The 16,621-nt window shown below is 34.8% G+C and overlaps 1 protein-coding gene across 19 annotated transcripts in view; it reads left to right on the top strand.

The window, feature by feature from the left end:
- EMC2 (ER membrane protein complex subunit 2) overlaps nt 1-16,621 on the top strand; it is a 565,050-nt gene that overhangs the window by 534,913 nt on the left and 13,516 nt on the right. For all 19 annotated transcript variants that reach the window (XR_006592742.1, XR_006592755.1, XR_006592744.1 and 16 more), the window contains one exon: nt 1,158-1,315. The gene's annotated coding sequence lies outside the window, so the exon portion shown is untranslated. The remainder of the gene's footprint in view (nt 1-1,157; nt 1,316-16,621) is intronic.

Consider the following 16,621-nt stretch of genomic DNA (forward strand, 5'->3'; position numbering starts at 1 on the left):
CTCTTGAGAAGAAGTCAGAGTGATCTGTTAAAATAAAAATTCAATCATGCATCACTCATATTTAAACAACTCTTTGTTGGTTTCTCACTGACCTTAGGTTAAGGATCCAAGACCTAAACACCTAAGAAGCCCATCATAATCTGGCTCCTTTCTCTAGCTCTTGCCTCTTTTCTTGTGACTCTTCCTTTTAAATTCTTGATGCTCTGGCACATTGCATTTTCTCCATGCATTCCATGTACCATATCTCCTTCCTCTCCCACAAATCTTTCACAGATACTGTTTCTTCTGCCTGAAACTCTCCTGCCTTCCCTTAGGTGTTATACTTACAAACTCTTATTCATCTTTTAGATCTCATCTTTTGACAGTCAAACTAGATTAGGTCTCCCTAATATTTATTTATATTCAACATTATATTCCATTTTGGCAGGGATCATTGTACTCCTACACATTCTGAACATTTTCCTCACAATGTTTTAAAATGTATAGAGTCAGAAACCATATCTATCTTGTTGACCACTGAATCCTAAGATTACAGAATCAGGTCCTATTATTTAGTAATTCCTTAGGTTTCTATTGGTTAGTTGGACTCCATGTCTTCTAAACTAGTGTTTTCTCTACAGTTATTGAATAAGGTCACCAATAGGCCACCAATAAAGTCAAAGAGAAAAAAATCACTTAGCATGCCTCACTGGTTTCTTACCCATTTCCATTCTTCTTCTTCTATACTAACCAAACCCAGAATTAGTACAGGGCAGCAATTTGTACCTAATTCACAGTTGATTATCTCCCAGCCTTGCTTCTAAGAGTGGTCATTAAGTTCTGGTCACTAAGACATTCCTCAGAGAATTCCCCTTCCCAAATTAATTCTCATGAAGAAAATCCTGCTTTATTTTGCCTTTTGCACTTCTCAGTTTTCTAAGATGAATAAGAAATTAATGCATGGAAGTAAAGCTGCCATCTTACCAGGATGAAAACTACATAGTAATTATGACAGAACAGGAAGACTGGATGAGCCTAGTTTGTTGCTAAATCTCCTCCAGGCATGGCAGCATCCCTGAGCCACTATTGTCTTCTAGATTTCCTGTTATAAGAGAATAAGCTCCTTATTTACCCTAGAAGCTTAAACTTGCATCTGAACACATTTCTAACCCTTTCAGGCAACCTACTTTGAAGAGAATATTGAGCGTGTAAAAGGCAACAAACATATTACAACTTTTCGGTATTTGAACCCAGCTCTGCCTCTTTCCATTTGTGAGACCTCATTAGCTTCAGTGCACTTACCTGTTAAATGAGAATAATGATATCATCTTGCAAGGTGAGTATGAGTATTAAGAGCAAACAAATGTAAAGATTTTAGTTCATGGTCTGATATAGTAGTTGTTCAATAAAACAAGAAATTTTACCACCTTTTGAGAAAAAAAAATGTATCAGCATTTGTAGCCAAACAGATTCTACCAATTACTTACTCTAAAAGTCCATCAGACTTTTTGGAGACTCAGTGTCCTAGTTGTAAAATGAGGAGAATATTATCTACCCTAGACAGATCTACGAGGATTAAAGAAAAAACATTTAAAGTAATAGACATTTAGTGAATGGAAGTTATCATTTAATAGAAATAGAAATGCACAATAATATATGCTCATATTAGACTATAGCAACTAGATTAAGATATTCAAATCTACACAGCACATTTTCCATAACAAATTTTAAAAAATTGATACTATATTTTGTTTTCCTCTATAGCATTAATTCTCACATGGAGATTAGAGAGGTGGCCACAAGCCCCTTTGCAAATTTCAAGAACTCTATGGAACTTAGCTACAGAAAGATGCATATATGCAGAAACTCTTACATTCAACTTTAGGGAATTATGTATTCTCTTAAATTCTGTGGGTCTCAAGACTGTATTACACTCCCTAATCAACAGTTCATGGAGTTCCAAGGGGCCATCCTGATATGGTAATTTTGTATTTAAAGATGTCCTATGCAATAAACACTAAGACATATGTCTTATATACCTTTAATAAGCTATATAGTTTCTTTATCTGCATATCTACTCTAATGCATAGTAATCACACTGTTTGAGAAGGAGCCCTTTCAGCAAATTTGTATTTCGAAGTTTGTGTTGTACAGACTTATGCTTAGAAGTGTTAAGTTTCATTTAAACTTTGTTAAAGGAAAGGGGAAAAGAACAGAAGACATGTAGACAACAAGGGAAACTAAAATCAATAAGCTACAATGCAGCTATCTACAATGTGATTCAATGTTCCACTCAGAAAAGGACAAATAAAACTCTGAGTGATAACTCCTCAAGAAAGAATTATATTTCTGCCAAAATATTGCTGAGATTACACAAGGGACTGCCAGTAGTTTTAGTTTATAAAGAATCTAGTGTTACTTTGTGGTTAGGGTACAAGGTAGCGCTGGAGAAAAATGTTATTTCAGATTCTGCAAGTCACGGGATTTCACTATGATCTTGACCAAGTTCTACAACCTTTGCTTTTTTTCCTCCCTCCCACCCCTCCCAAAAAAGAGAAATGTTTTTAATCTGCTCTCTCCTGACCTAATACTTAATGGACAATAAATGTTTGCTGTATCTTATATATACTAAGCATTCCTTAGCTTTCAAAAACCAGTTGTTTTGCATCAATTCACTAGAGTAGTAAAGTCCTGGGAAGGAGGCAAGATTCAAGTGGGTCATTTGGTTTAATTCAATAGGCTTGTCCCTCTAGGTGGTGTTATCTAGCCCTGCACAACTATGACAGTCTCCCTGGGCTGTCTTTCCATCTTCTCTTTATCTTTGCCCTATGGATGATGTTTATAATGACTTACACTGTCATCAGAACTAAGAAAAGATAGATGGCTTCTTTGTTACAGTCCTTTGTGTCTCAGCCTTTCCTACCTTTTTGGATGTATTTTTGCATTCACTCAATGTGTAAGAATCACTCAGCTTGTTTCTTTCTTTGGCAATAGCAGTATTTAATAAAGGATATAAATACCTGTAAGGAAAAGCAAACCTATCCTTTTGGGATTCAAGCTTTCTAGGAAAGCAGAGGAAGAGACTTTGTTCAATCATGAGTTTAAAATGAGTTGAGAGACATAAAAGACAGAAAGGAAATTTCTCCTATGTATACTGGTAAAGATACTAGAACAAACTTAATAGGAACTCAGAAGAAAAAAAAATAGAAGAAAACTCTCCTAAGTTGAAGAAAGACCTGAATTTGAAAAATATAAATTCTTTTTATAAAACCCAACTCTCAGTTATACAATGGAGATTACAATGAAAGTTGAAAGATGCAAAATGTGATGTTATGTGAAAAAAGCAAAGTGAATAAAAGTGTATAGAGTTCCATTGTGTAAGAAAGGTGATGGGGAGATACACACATATGCATGCATACATATACATATTTGTTATATACACAAATATATTATACACACACACACTTAATTTTATTTTTTTACTGGAAGAATAGGTGTGCCTGGATGGCTCAGTCAGTTAAGCATCCATCTCTTGATTTTGGCCCAGGTCATGATCTCACAGTTCATGGCTTCTAGCCCTGCATCGGGCTCTGTGCTGACAGCTCAGAGCCTGGAGCTGCTTTGGATTCTGTCTCCCTCGCTCTCTGCCCCTCCCCCACTCACATTCTGTCTCTCAGAAATAAATAACTGTTTAAAAAATAAAAAAATAATAATAAATAAAAATGAAAGGATAATAATCTTTTTTTGTAATGTTTACCTATTGGAGGAAGAAGCAAATAATATCAACAAGGAGAGAAATTAGCTTATTTTGTTGATTTAACTTAACACCATTTAACATTGTTTAAGAAATCAAATATCTTTTTAAATACCTAAGAATAAAATGGAAATTAAAACAGATAAACCTAATTGTCTAACCACTTGGTGGCCTAACTACACGGAGATGAACAATCCCAAAATGACTCTTTGTAGTTCATACACTAGACTATGTATCCCTAGTAGGATGTAAGCAAAAGACAAAAATAATTGAGAAAAAAATTTGAGCTTTCCTTCCATGGTCATATTTTTGTGGCTAGTGTTTTTATTGTTATTCTGAGATTGTTGTGTGTGTATTTTGGGGTAAATCAAGTGAATAATTATATTGTCACAAATTTTTGGCATTGGATAAAGAAGATAGATGAGATTGTTACTAAAATTGATGAGATTGAAGAAAAACCTTCTGGTCCTGAATTTGAATAGAAAGTGTCACTATAAACTGAAAATGATATTTTAAAATTTTCTTGATTTATGGGGTGCCTGGGTGGCCTAGTCGGTTAAGTTTCCGACTTTGGCTCAGGTCATGATCTCACAGTTTGTGAGTTCGAACCCCTTGTAGGGCTCTGTGCTGATGACTTGGAGTTTGGAGCCTGGAGCCTGCCTCAGATTCTGTGTCTCCCTCTTTCTCTGTCCCTTCCCCACTCGTGCTCTGTCTCCCTCTCTCTCAAAAATAAATAAGCATTAAAAAGTTTTCTTGATTTATTCAAATTTTATTTTAAATTTATTAAAAATGTTTAATAGTTTTATTCAGCTACAATTGATATACAAAGAACTTCACATATTTAATACATACAATTTGGTGAGTATGAATATGCAAACACCCATGATACCATCACACAATCAAGCTACTTGATGTATCCAATACCTCCCAAAATCTCTCTGTGTCATTTTGGTTTTTGTTGTTCTTTGTTTTGTGGTAAGACCCCTTAGTGCAATTTGCCCTATTGGTGCAAAGTTTCAGAATGCTAGCTGAATAAATTCTAGAGATCTCTTGTACAACATAGAGCCTATAGTTAATGATACGGTATTGTGCACTTCAAAAGATTATTTTCTTTTAATGATGCAAACCTATTTCCTAGATCTGTTTACCATAAAGGCCTAGAAGACGTAATCGGTGTAGTAGCAATGGGATCCTAACATATCTTTAAATGACCATTTCTCATTAAAAGAAACCAGGGATCCTTTGAGAAATGACTGATACTAAGTCTCATGCAGAAGTACTTATAATAAGCCTGCAATATCTCACCATGCTACATATCAATGATGCTATCCACCACTACTAGGGTCATGTCAAAAAGACACAGGAGCCAACGTGAAGCGATTACTGCTAGCCATATAAAGGATAATTGAGCATCAATTAAAAAATGAATGCAATCCATTAAAAATATAAATATGCTTAAATCTATGGGTTCTTGATAGCTTACACACACATGCACACAAACTCACACTTGTCATTTTTGAAGGATGCTAAGATACCAAGTATGTAACTGCCTTTGATGCTCTACCTCACACTCTCATGAACTCACCTCTGCGTGAAGCTTCAAGTGCACTGGAAGGACAATCCCCTGTGGGTTTATGTCTCACATTATGTTGAGAGCCACTTTCTCAAGCTTGCAATGTGTTGTTGCTTTCTGCCTCTTGTTCATGCATAGCTCAGAAACTTGAGGGAGTTAACATCCCTTAGGACAGCCTTCCACCAAAGGGTGATTAGAATTAATGGACAAATGCTAAGTACTACTGCCTTCTGTTTTTCTGACACCAATTCTGAGAAGTGGTCTATATTTTCCAGTTGTCCTCAACAATGACCTTGATAGGGTGCCTTGCCTGTCTGTTCTTTTATTTAAAAGAACAGACTCAAGCATACACTCTACCGTCTTATATAATCTGGACCTAAAGAATAATCAAATAGTTGATAAAGGAAGTTTCTCTTTATCGAACTATTCCAACTAATAAAGAAATGGGTAATAGAATTTGAATACTAATTTTACCAGTTTTTTTTTTTACCAGTTTTACCAGTACTAATGATTAATGGATTTTAGAACAAGCCCTGATGGCTGAGAGCACAACAAAAGGAGAAACAAGAAAATGTTAAAATGATATCTGATGGAAACATACACCACCACAGTAAAGAGATCTTGTCAAACAAACATCTCAATCTGACCAGGAGCTCTGGATCTAATTACCAATCTGCAGAAAATATAAGGGACAGAGGAATATATTTAAGTGACACTGTGACACCACAGAAGTGCAATCACTAAAACCCCAAATGTGGGAAACTCTATAGAACTAATGACCTATTTTACCTAATAAACATTTGTAAGAAAAAAGTTAGAAATTAATAGCTCAAAAGAGACTTAGTAGACATATTAAGTCCATATATGCTCTTACTTAGATGCTAATACACTTTAAAAAAAACTATGAAACAAGTGCATGTGATTATTTAATGATATTGAACAATTATTTATCTTTGACATAATAATGATATCATATTACATTTAATAAAGAGTTATCTTTTAGAAATAGACATTAAAGTATTTACAGATGATTTGATTGGATTTGCTTCAAAAAATCAGGTATGCGAGTGGATGATATGGGATGATAATCAGGTATAGGAGTGGATAAATAAAATAAGATTATTCATGTATTGATAATTGTCGAAGCTCAGTGGAAGGTAATTCAAATTTGTCATATCTATCTCTATACTTTTCTATACATTCATAAATTTCCATACTAAGCATTAAAACTGCATGAATACATGTGTGAATGTATATGTATACAGATTCATATCAATACTTGATGAAATATAAGGAGAAATTTTTATGATACAAACACATTAAACTTCATATATTTTCTTAGGTTTTAACTGATTAAGTAGGCAAGTAACTATTGATAGACTAGTAATATAATTATGAATACTATGAATAATGAAATTGACCTAATAGCTAACATTGCCACATAAAAACCGTATATTCTTTCCTAACAAAACCATGGTAGTTACAATAATTAACCATACAATAGGTCATAAAGGTAACCTTAATTTCAAAAGTAAGATATGTACAAAGCACATCCTATAATCACAAAACAATAAAGTTTAAATGTATTATAAATGGTTGCATAAAAAAATTTAAAACACTATTCCAAATTATTCTTGGATCAATCTATTATAGATCATTTAGATGTCACTAATGGAAATTTCATAAAAACGAAATAGTATGGACTCTGGCCAAAGCAATGTTCAGGATAGAATCTATGGCTTTAAATTAATAGATTTTTAAAGAAGAAAAAACTAATTATGTGAATTTAGGCTTTCTTTTCCTCTTTTTGTGAATAATAGGATATATCCTTAATTTAAAAATTTTCACTAGGCAATCTTACATATGAATAAAGGTTAAATCAGAATCTTAAAATTAGATTTAGCAGAACAATATAATGAAAATTACACATCAAGAAATTAATGCTAATTTAAATTTGAGAAATTTATTAGCATAATTTATTATAGAAATAGGCAAGTGAGAATCATGAGACCAATTATATAATTTCAGTAAAGGCTAAAATGTCACTTTGTAAAATTGAATATCTCAAAAACAATTCAGTAATTTTATAATCCAGTGATACTCCCATAATAGAATTTATAAAAATATTCTTTCAAGAAGATAGACAAAACCAGGTTTTAATGGTGAAGCATTTTAGATACTTACTAAGATTACAAATCATACAAAGATGCTCTCAGTTATATCTTTTGAATATTTACAAATTTTATATGTACTTTAAAAAGACAAAATGTTATATTAATTCAAGATATATTGTAGATCTTAGTGTTTAAGATTATGCAATAGATTTTTTTTTAAAAAAGCAGAAGAGAACATCCTCATGACTCTTTTTTTAATGTTTATTTTTGAGAGAGAGAGACATAGACAGAGACAAAGCACGAGCAGGGGAGGAGCAGAGAGAGAGGGAGACACAGAATCTGAATCAGGCTCCAGGCTCTCAGCTGTCACCACAGAGCCCAACACGGGGCTCGAACTCACAAACAGTGAGATCATGACCTGAGCTGAAGGTGGACGCTCAACAGACTGAGCCACCCAGGCGTCCCTCCTCATGACTTTTACCACATGTATTAGTGTTCTCCAAAGCAACAGAACCAAGAGGATATATATATATATATATATAGAGAGAGAGAGAGAGAGAGAGATAATTATGTATATGTTTATAGATATACACATACATGTAAAAAATCATGATGAATGAGAAAAACAAAAGGAAATTATATGTCTGATCTCTGTGGAGAAAAAATTTTGTTAAGCATAAGAATAAATAAATAAATAAATAAATAAGTTTTAATAAAACTTTGATATGTCTACACAAAAAAAGTGTTTTGTAAAAATTCCATAAAACTTCAATATTTAAAGCAACATAAAACAGCAAAATCATAACTTGAGAAAAAATATTTCCAATATATAGGGGACAAATAATTAATCTTCTGCACTAACATTAAGAGAGAAAATGGGCACAACATATGAACATAATTCAAAGAAGAAGAAATATGAGCAGATATTAAACTTGAAGCCATGTTCAGCTTTACTAATAACCAAAAAGTGCTAAACTCTATCTACGAAAATGTTGCTAAGGCCAATGTCAGAGAAATTAATTACCTGTGCTCTCTTTCAGGATTTTTATGGTTTCAGGTTTCACATTTAGGTCTTTAATCCATTTTTAGTTTATTTTTGTGTGTGGTATTAGAAAGTGGTCCAATTTCATTCTTTTACATGCAGCTGTCAAATTTTTCCAGTGCCAGTTATTGAAGAGACTGTCTTTTCCCCATTGTATATTCTTGCCTCTTTTGTCATAGAGTAATTGACTATATAATCATAGATTTATTTCTGGAGTCTCTATTCTGTTTCATTGATATATGTGTCTACTTTTGGGGCAGTACCATACTGTTTTGATTACTACAGCTTTGTAGTATATATTGAAATCTGGCTTTGTTGTTCTTAAGATTGCTTTGAGGTCTTCTGTGGTTCCATAAAAATTTTAGAATTATTTGTTTTAGTCCTGTTAAAAAAAATGCTATTGGCATTTTTCTAGATATGTCTTTTCAGGCAAGGAAAACAAAATCAAAATCAAACTATTGGGACTGCATCAAAATAAAAACCTTTTGCACAATGAAGGAAATCATTAACAAAACAAAAAGACAACCTACTTAATGGGAGAAGATATTTGCAAATGATATATCCTTTAAGGGGTTAACATCCAAAAAAATAAAGAACTTATACAACTCAACACCAAAAGAATTAACAGCTCAATTGAACAATGCACAGAGGACCTGAATAGATATTTTTCCAAAGAAGACATACAGACACATGAAAAGATGCTGAACATCACTAATCATCTGGGAAACGTTAAGTCAAAACCACAATGAGATATCATCTTACACCAGGTAGAATGGCTAAAATCAAAATGACAAGAAATAACAAGTGTTGGTGAGGATGTGAAGAGAAAGGAACTTTTATGCACTGTTGGTGGGACTTTAAACTGGTGCAGCCACTATAGAAAACAGGTACAGCGTTTCCTCAAAAATTAAAAATAGATCCAATAATTCCACTACTGGGTATTTACCCAAAGAAAAGAAAACATTGATTTAAAAGATATATGCCCCCTATGTTTATTACAGCATTATTTAAAATAGCTGAGATAATGGAAGCAACCCAACTGTCCATTGATAGATGAATAGATAAGGAAGATGTAGTATATACATATATGGAAATATTATGCAGCCAAAAAAAAAAAAAAAAAGAGGATGAGGTCTTGCCATTTGAGGCAACATGGGCAGACCTGGAGAGTATTATGCTAAGTGAAATAATTCATACTGAGAAAGACATGTACCATATGAGTCCACTCATAAATGGAATCTAAGAAAAGGAAAACAAAACAAAACAAATGGATAAACAAACAAAAAGAATGAGACCTATAAATACAGAGAACAAACTTATGGTTGCCAGAGGCAGAGGAGGGTGGAGAATTGGGCCAAAGGGGTGACGGGGAGAGGGTGACATAGGCCTCCAGTTAAGGAATGAATAAATCTTAGGAATAAAAATCACAGCATAAGGAATACAGTCAATATTATAATGGTGATGTAATGGGACAAATTGTAGCTACACTTGTGATAAACATAGTATAAGGTATAAACTTTTCAAATCATGCAGTTGTACACCTGAAACTAATGTAACATTGTGTATCAGTGATAAACAAAAAAATTATAACTAAATCGTTTTAAAAAATAGGGACACCTGGCTGGCTCAGGCAGTAAAGCATGTGACTCTTGATCGAAGGGTTGTGAGTTTGAGCCCATGTTGGGCATAGAGATTACTTAAAAAATAACAATCTTAAAAAAAAAAAAGATCTTCTTGAGGGTGGGTAGAATGGGCACTTTTATGTACTTTCTGTGAGAGTGTAATTTGTTAATAAGTATCAAGTATATACATGCCAACTATGAAAATGACAGTGATCTTTATGGAAATTGTATTTATAATACCTGAGTTTGGGAATTACTATAACTTTTTAACAATAAAGGATAAGAATTGACATATGAAGTGTTTGAGTAAGCATGCATTAAAAATAAATTTTGGAATAATATTCAACAGTATAAAGACCTGTTTTCATTGTACTATGAGTGAAAAAACACAAATTATAAATCTTTGCATATATATAGCCTTCTCTGAATTTTGCAAAAAATTAAAACAAAAAAACCCCCCAAAATATTGGCACATATGGACAGAAAAAAATATTGAAGGATATATACTAAAATATTAACTTTCATTTCATTGGAAGTACTTAATGTTAACCTTGTTTTTAATTTTATATGACAGCTATTTTTAATTTTGGAAACAGAAAAAAGTTAAAAGTTTTACAACAGTAAGTGAAAATTGTGCTCATTTGAAAATTAAGAAATAGAATAAAAATTTAAAAAGTAAGAATATGGAAATCATATAGTATATGAATACATTAATATAAAAGCAGATGAAGCAAAATTTCTTCAAATAGATTAATAAATTCAAGAATTAATTTCTAGAAACATTGAACAAAATAGGTATATATAATCAAATATAACTGAAAGAAATCCAAGGAGAAGAGGAAAAATCTAGATATGGGTATCTTAAATTAGAGAAGTAACTGGAACATAAAATCCAATCAATAAATGTCTGATGAGTGTGTTGAATGAGAGCTATATACAGCACACGCTTACATACTTGACCATCTCTATTTAAATGGACATTTTTGAAAGAAAAATATAAATGTCAAATTCTCACAATGAAATTGAAAAACAGAAGACAATAACAATAACATAAATTTTAAAACATTTCTAAAATTACTTCCAAAAAATACTCAGTCCAGATATTTGAATCAATTACTTCTTTCAAATTTCCAAAGAATAAATACTTTTCTTGATAAAATTCATATGATACTCAAGTTCCTAGGAAAACATGAAGACTTTCTAATGCATTTGTATTAAATTAGCCATAACCTTGACACCAAAACCTGGCAGATAAAACACCCTATCACAGCTGGGTGAGAGAACAGCTGTCTCTTCTATTTTCAGCAAGAATGTTCTCTGTGTACCCCACCTTGTGACACTAACTCCCTGCCCAATAACATTGCATTACTTGGGGTTCCAGCATGTAACAGATGGCACAGCTGGGAACTCGGAACTTGGAAGAGGCTTTCTAATGGAGAAGCTGTTTATTGAGGTGTGGCAGGATTAAGGGAACCAACCTGTGATTTTGAGGTGCATAGTAACTAGCAATTTTAGGAAGCATTTATGGCTCACAAGCCTGAAGGGACAAATGAGGAAAAGGTGCTAGAGCGGAGGTCATGGAAGCGGGTCTGATTGACAGAAACTGTAATTTGGGAGAGATGTAGTCACAAGCAGAACCACAGCAAAACCAAGGAGGAAATGGAGGAGGGAAACAACCAAATCCTTTCCCTTCTCCTGTCTTCCAAACTTTCATTGTCTCCAAAAGAAGGCTGAAGGCAAAGGAGACCAACTGATAGTGTTGGGCACAGATGAGGACTAAGAATCACAGGGGGGTGCGGTCAAAGAGAACAACTAGACATTCACCCTGACCACTTCCACCAAACTTCTTTAAGTGCTATGGGTTGATATGGAGCGGGGGGCAGGAGGAAGGGGAAATGGGTGATGGGCATTGAGGAGGACACTTGCTGGGATGAGCGCTGGGTGTTGTATGTAAGTGATGAATCACAGGAATCTACTCTCAAAGCCAAGAGCACACTGTATACACTGTATGTTAGCTAACATGACAATAAATTATATTTTTTTAAAAAGCTGTGGCAAAGAGAAATTGTCTAGGGACTTAGCATGGTAAGTATTTAGTATCAAAGCCTGAATACCTTCCTTGCTCTGAGACATTCTCAGAAACATTCCCCAAACTTTTATTCACTCAATCTGAGCCACTTATCCAGACCTTCTTGCCTCCAGCAACTATGCCACCTCTGAAATACTGATTTCAAGCATTCCACACTCTGAATTGAACTTATGATGTATTATCCCTACTTAAGATGATACAGCCAAACAATTCTTCCAACTAACGAAGTTCTGCAACATCTACCTGCCCCCAACACACACAGACACACACACTCCCTCGCACACAGATTTGCTATTCATCACCATATTTCACCTCACTTGCCTGTTTGCTTATTTATTTGCTTGCTTGTTTGTTTATAGAAGGAGAGAGGAAGAGTGCATGTAGGAGAGGGGCAGAGGGAGAGAGAGAGAGTCTTAAGCAGGCCCCGTGCTTAGTGTGGAGCCTGACGTGGAGCCTGATCCCACAACCCGGGGATCATGACCTGAACCAAAATCGAGAGTCAGATGCTCAAGCAACTAAACCACCCAGGTGCCCCATCACTTGCCTGTTTTTTCCAGGTTAGAGTCTATAATCCCAGGATTTTAATCCCTCTCTTCAGGTATTAAACTATTCAACTATGTGGCCTCTTGCTTCCTTTGGAGCTCATTGTCAAGAACTGTAAAGTGTCTAATTATTTTTACTACTTGCAAGTTAACAAGCCAACCTGCCACTATTTCATGGATGCTGGCAGAAGACACAGCCTCCTGAATCAGAGACAAGAGTTTTATTACTCCACAGTAGTGGTAGCCAGAGCATCGGCATTTTTCCTCTGGTTCCCTGAGTCCCAGTTCCCACAGGGTGACACAGCGAGGTTTGGGTGACACCTGTACCTTCAGTGGGCTGCGTTACAGAAGAGGAGCCCTAATCGTACAGAACCTGAATCAGGTGTAATTGGCAGGAAACATGCCCAATATATTAAAGACATTATCTTTATTATGCTGGAGAGTAAGCATGCCAGCCTTTTATTCTGGAGGGAGAGTCTATTATTTCTATTCTCCAAGCCCTTTCACTACACAAATGTCCCTGAAAAGATAGTCAGTGCTTCTGCTCACAATCTGTGCAGAGACACAATAGTGCCATGGAGAATTTCCCAAAAACCTCATCTGTGCCTGTATCCAAGCAGTCAGAGAAACTGCTAAAGATGTCATCCAATTAAACAGATGTTTCCTTCTCTTACCACTCTGTCTTTTTTTTTTTTTTTTGCTGGATTATATTCATCCGCCTACAAATTCTTCCATTTCTCACTTTAAAAACTCAAGTTCCCCTCCATCTATCACTTAACCTCTCTGCTTTTCTTCAGAGCAAAACTTCCTCAAACAGATAAATTACACTCACTCTATCTGCTTCTTTACCTTTGCTTTATTCTATTGGTCTTTCTGTTCAATATTCATAAGTGACTTTTGTCCAGTAAAACATGTGGCCATGTTCAGAGATTTCTCTTACTTCTGTTGAAACTATTTAAACATTTTCAAAATAGCCAACATCCTTTCTTCTTGAAAATTCTCTTAACCTGGCTTCTATGAGGTCAGAGATTCACCTTTCTGAATGCTCCTTTTTATATATCCTTTACTGGAACTTCCTTCTTTGTGTACAGGACTGGTTTCATAAATGTGCAACCTGGGCAGTCATACCAGGCTGCCCGTCCGCCCCTTAGATGGGCCTCCAACTCGGTTTAATGCTCTGTTGTCACCATCTTGAAATTTTCAATAATTTTTGAACAAAGACTCTGCAATTCTATTTTGCACTGAGTCCCATAAATGACATGGCAGGTCCTATGTTTCCACTCTGAAATATAGTAGTTCCTCAAAACTGTCTTCTCCCTTAACACGCACTTTGTAGGTAATTTCATCTAGTTCTATGGTTTTAAATAACATCTTTTTTTAAATTAATACATTTCTTTATTTTTGAGAGGAAGAGAGAGACAGAGCGTGGGTGGGGGAGGGGCAGAGAGAGGGAGACACAGAAATCTGAGACAGGCTCCAGGCTCTGAGCTGTCAGCACAGAGCCTGATGCGGGGCTTGAACTCAGGAACCGTGACATCATGACCTGAGCCAAAGTCGGATGCTAAACTGACTGAGCCACCCAGGAGCCCCTTAAATACCACCTTTATTCCGGCTACTCCCGTAAGTTTTATTCCAGCACAAAATTCTCCACTGAGTTGCTCACATATGTCATATATCTGCACTTCGATGACTGATACCCATCTCAAATTTTTATGTCCAAATAAAAGTTCTTGATTTCACCTTTGCTGCAAAATTTCCCTCTTTAGGTTCTTATACCTGTAAATGACACTACTGTTCGTCAAATTACTAAAGCCCCAAACCCAGGCACCCTCCTATAAGTGTCCCTTTTCTCATCCTCCCTACAGCTCATAGTCAAGTCCTGACAATTCTACCTCTAATTTGTATCTGGAGTCTGTTTACAACCCGATATATCCACTGCTTCCATTGTCTGGTCCATGTCATGGCCACTTCTCCTCAGATGCCTATAATAGCTTCCCTTCTTGGATTCTTTTCTCCCCTTTTCTTTCCAGACAATTTATGCTCCCTAGAAAAGCAACATATTTTTGTTTGTTTGCTTAATTTTCTTAAATTTTGCATTTTAACACAATTTAGAATTACAGAAAAATAGCAAAAGCAGTGTAAAAAATTCCATATATCCATATCCAAGATTTCCCAAATGATAAAATTTTACCACATTTGTTTTATCAATCTCTCTTATGTATATATAATATTTAATATGTTACATATGTACATAAATATGCATATATATACAACATCTATTGATATTTTTTCCTAAATAACATTTGAGAGTAGGTCACAGATCTGATCCCCATTTACCCCTAAACACAGCAGTGTGTATTTTCCTTAAATAAGAATATGCTCTCAGTTAACAATGAAGAAATTAACTGTGATACAAAACTATAATTTAATTTACAGCCCTAATCAAATTTGGCCATTTGTTCTGGTAATAACTTTTATAGAAAACCTTTCTTTTCTGGTCCAGGAACTAAGCCAGGATTCATTTTGCATTCAATTGTCATGTTTCTTTATTTTCTTTAATCCAGAACACTTTGTCTTGCCAAAAAATAAGGAAGTCCTCAAAGAATGATGGAGACATGTTGAAGGATGCAGATGCCAGTTTGAAGAGGCTACTATTTGTCAAATCTGGGACAATTAGAGCATCAAAATAATTCATTATAGTAACAGATTATAACCCACTGAATAAAATAAAAATCCATGAGCCCATACTGATAAAAGGAAATAAACCAATAAATAAATAAATGGAGGAAAAGAGAAAGCCCTTCCCTAAGTAGAATGTCAATAGATATGGAAGAAGTAATGGCATTTGCAAATCATCAATGAATAGAGCACTATATGCTTGGTGCTATGCTGGATTCTGAGGATAAACATTTTCCAAAAGCAGACACTGTTGTGTAGATAAGACAATGTCCAAACCTCTGAGGCTTTTTATCTAAGGCCCTTATGGCCCGGACCCCATTGGGTGTCTCCAGTCTGATTTTATATGACCCTCTCATCACTCTCTTTACTACAGCCATGCTCAGCTAATTTCAGTTTCTCTCTTGTCCTGCACTTTCAGACAACCTCCATTTGCATACACCAATCTCTTTAATTTCCTTCTCTGTGCTCCCTCCCATTTGCAGTTTACAACCAAGTGTTACTTCTTTCAGAAACCTTTCCTCACTTTTCCATTACTGCTACAACAAATCTCCTTAAAATATGACTTAAACTCTCTTCTCTGTCCTATAACACTATTTTCCCTATATTTTAATTGTTGCTTTATTGTTTTTCCAACCTTCTAGATTGTAAGCTTCTTTTTTATTAATTGATTTATTTTTAAATGTTTTGTTTATTTTTGAGAGAGAGAGTGAAAGCAGGGGAGGGGCACAGAGAGGGGGATAGAGGATCCAAAGCAGGCTCTCCACTTATAGCAATGAACCCAGTGTGGGGCTCGAAGTCACAAACCATGAGATCATGACCTGAGCCAAAGTCACATGCTCAATGAACTGAGCAACCCAAGCACCCTGACTTTATTTTTAGAGAAATTTTAGATTTAAAGAAAAATTGAGCAGAAAGTATAGATATTTCCTTGTATTCCCTCACCCCTTTCTTACCCTCAGTTTCCCCTATAATAAACATATTGCATTCATGTGGTACATTTATTATAATTGATGAATCAATATTGATACATTATTTTTTAACTAAAGTCCATAGTTTACATTAGGATTCATTCTTTGTGTTGTACAGTTCTATTCTATGGGTTTCCTAACTGTATGCTTCTTAAGGATAATGATTTCTAGAGACAACATAATACAAGGTATATCATAGTTCATAAAAATACTTACTTCCTTACCGAATGAATGAATGAATGAATGAATACAAGCAGAG

Source organism: Felis catus, chromosome F2, assembly GCF_018350175.1.
Source record: "Felis catus isolate Fca126 chromosome F2, F.catus_Fca126_mat1.0, whole genome shotgun sequence".
Classification (NCBI taxonomy): domain Eukaryota; kingdom Metazoa; phylum Chordata; class Mammalia; order Carnivora; family Felidae; genus Felis; species Felis catus.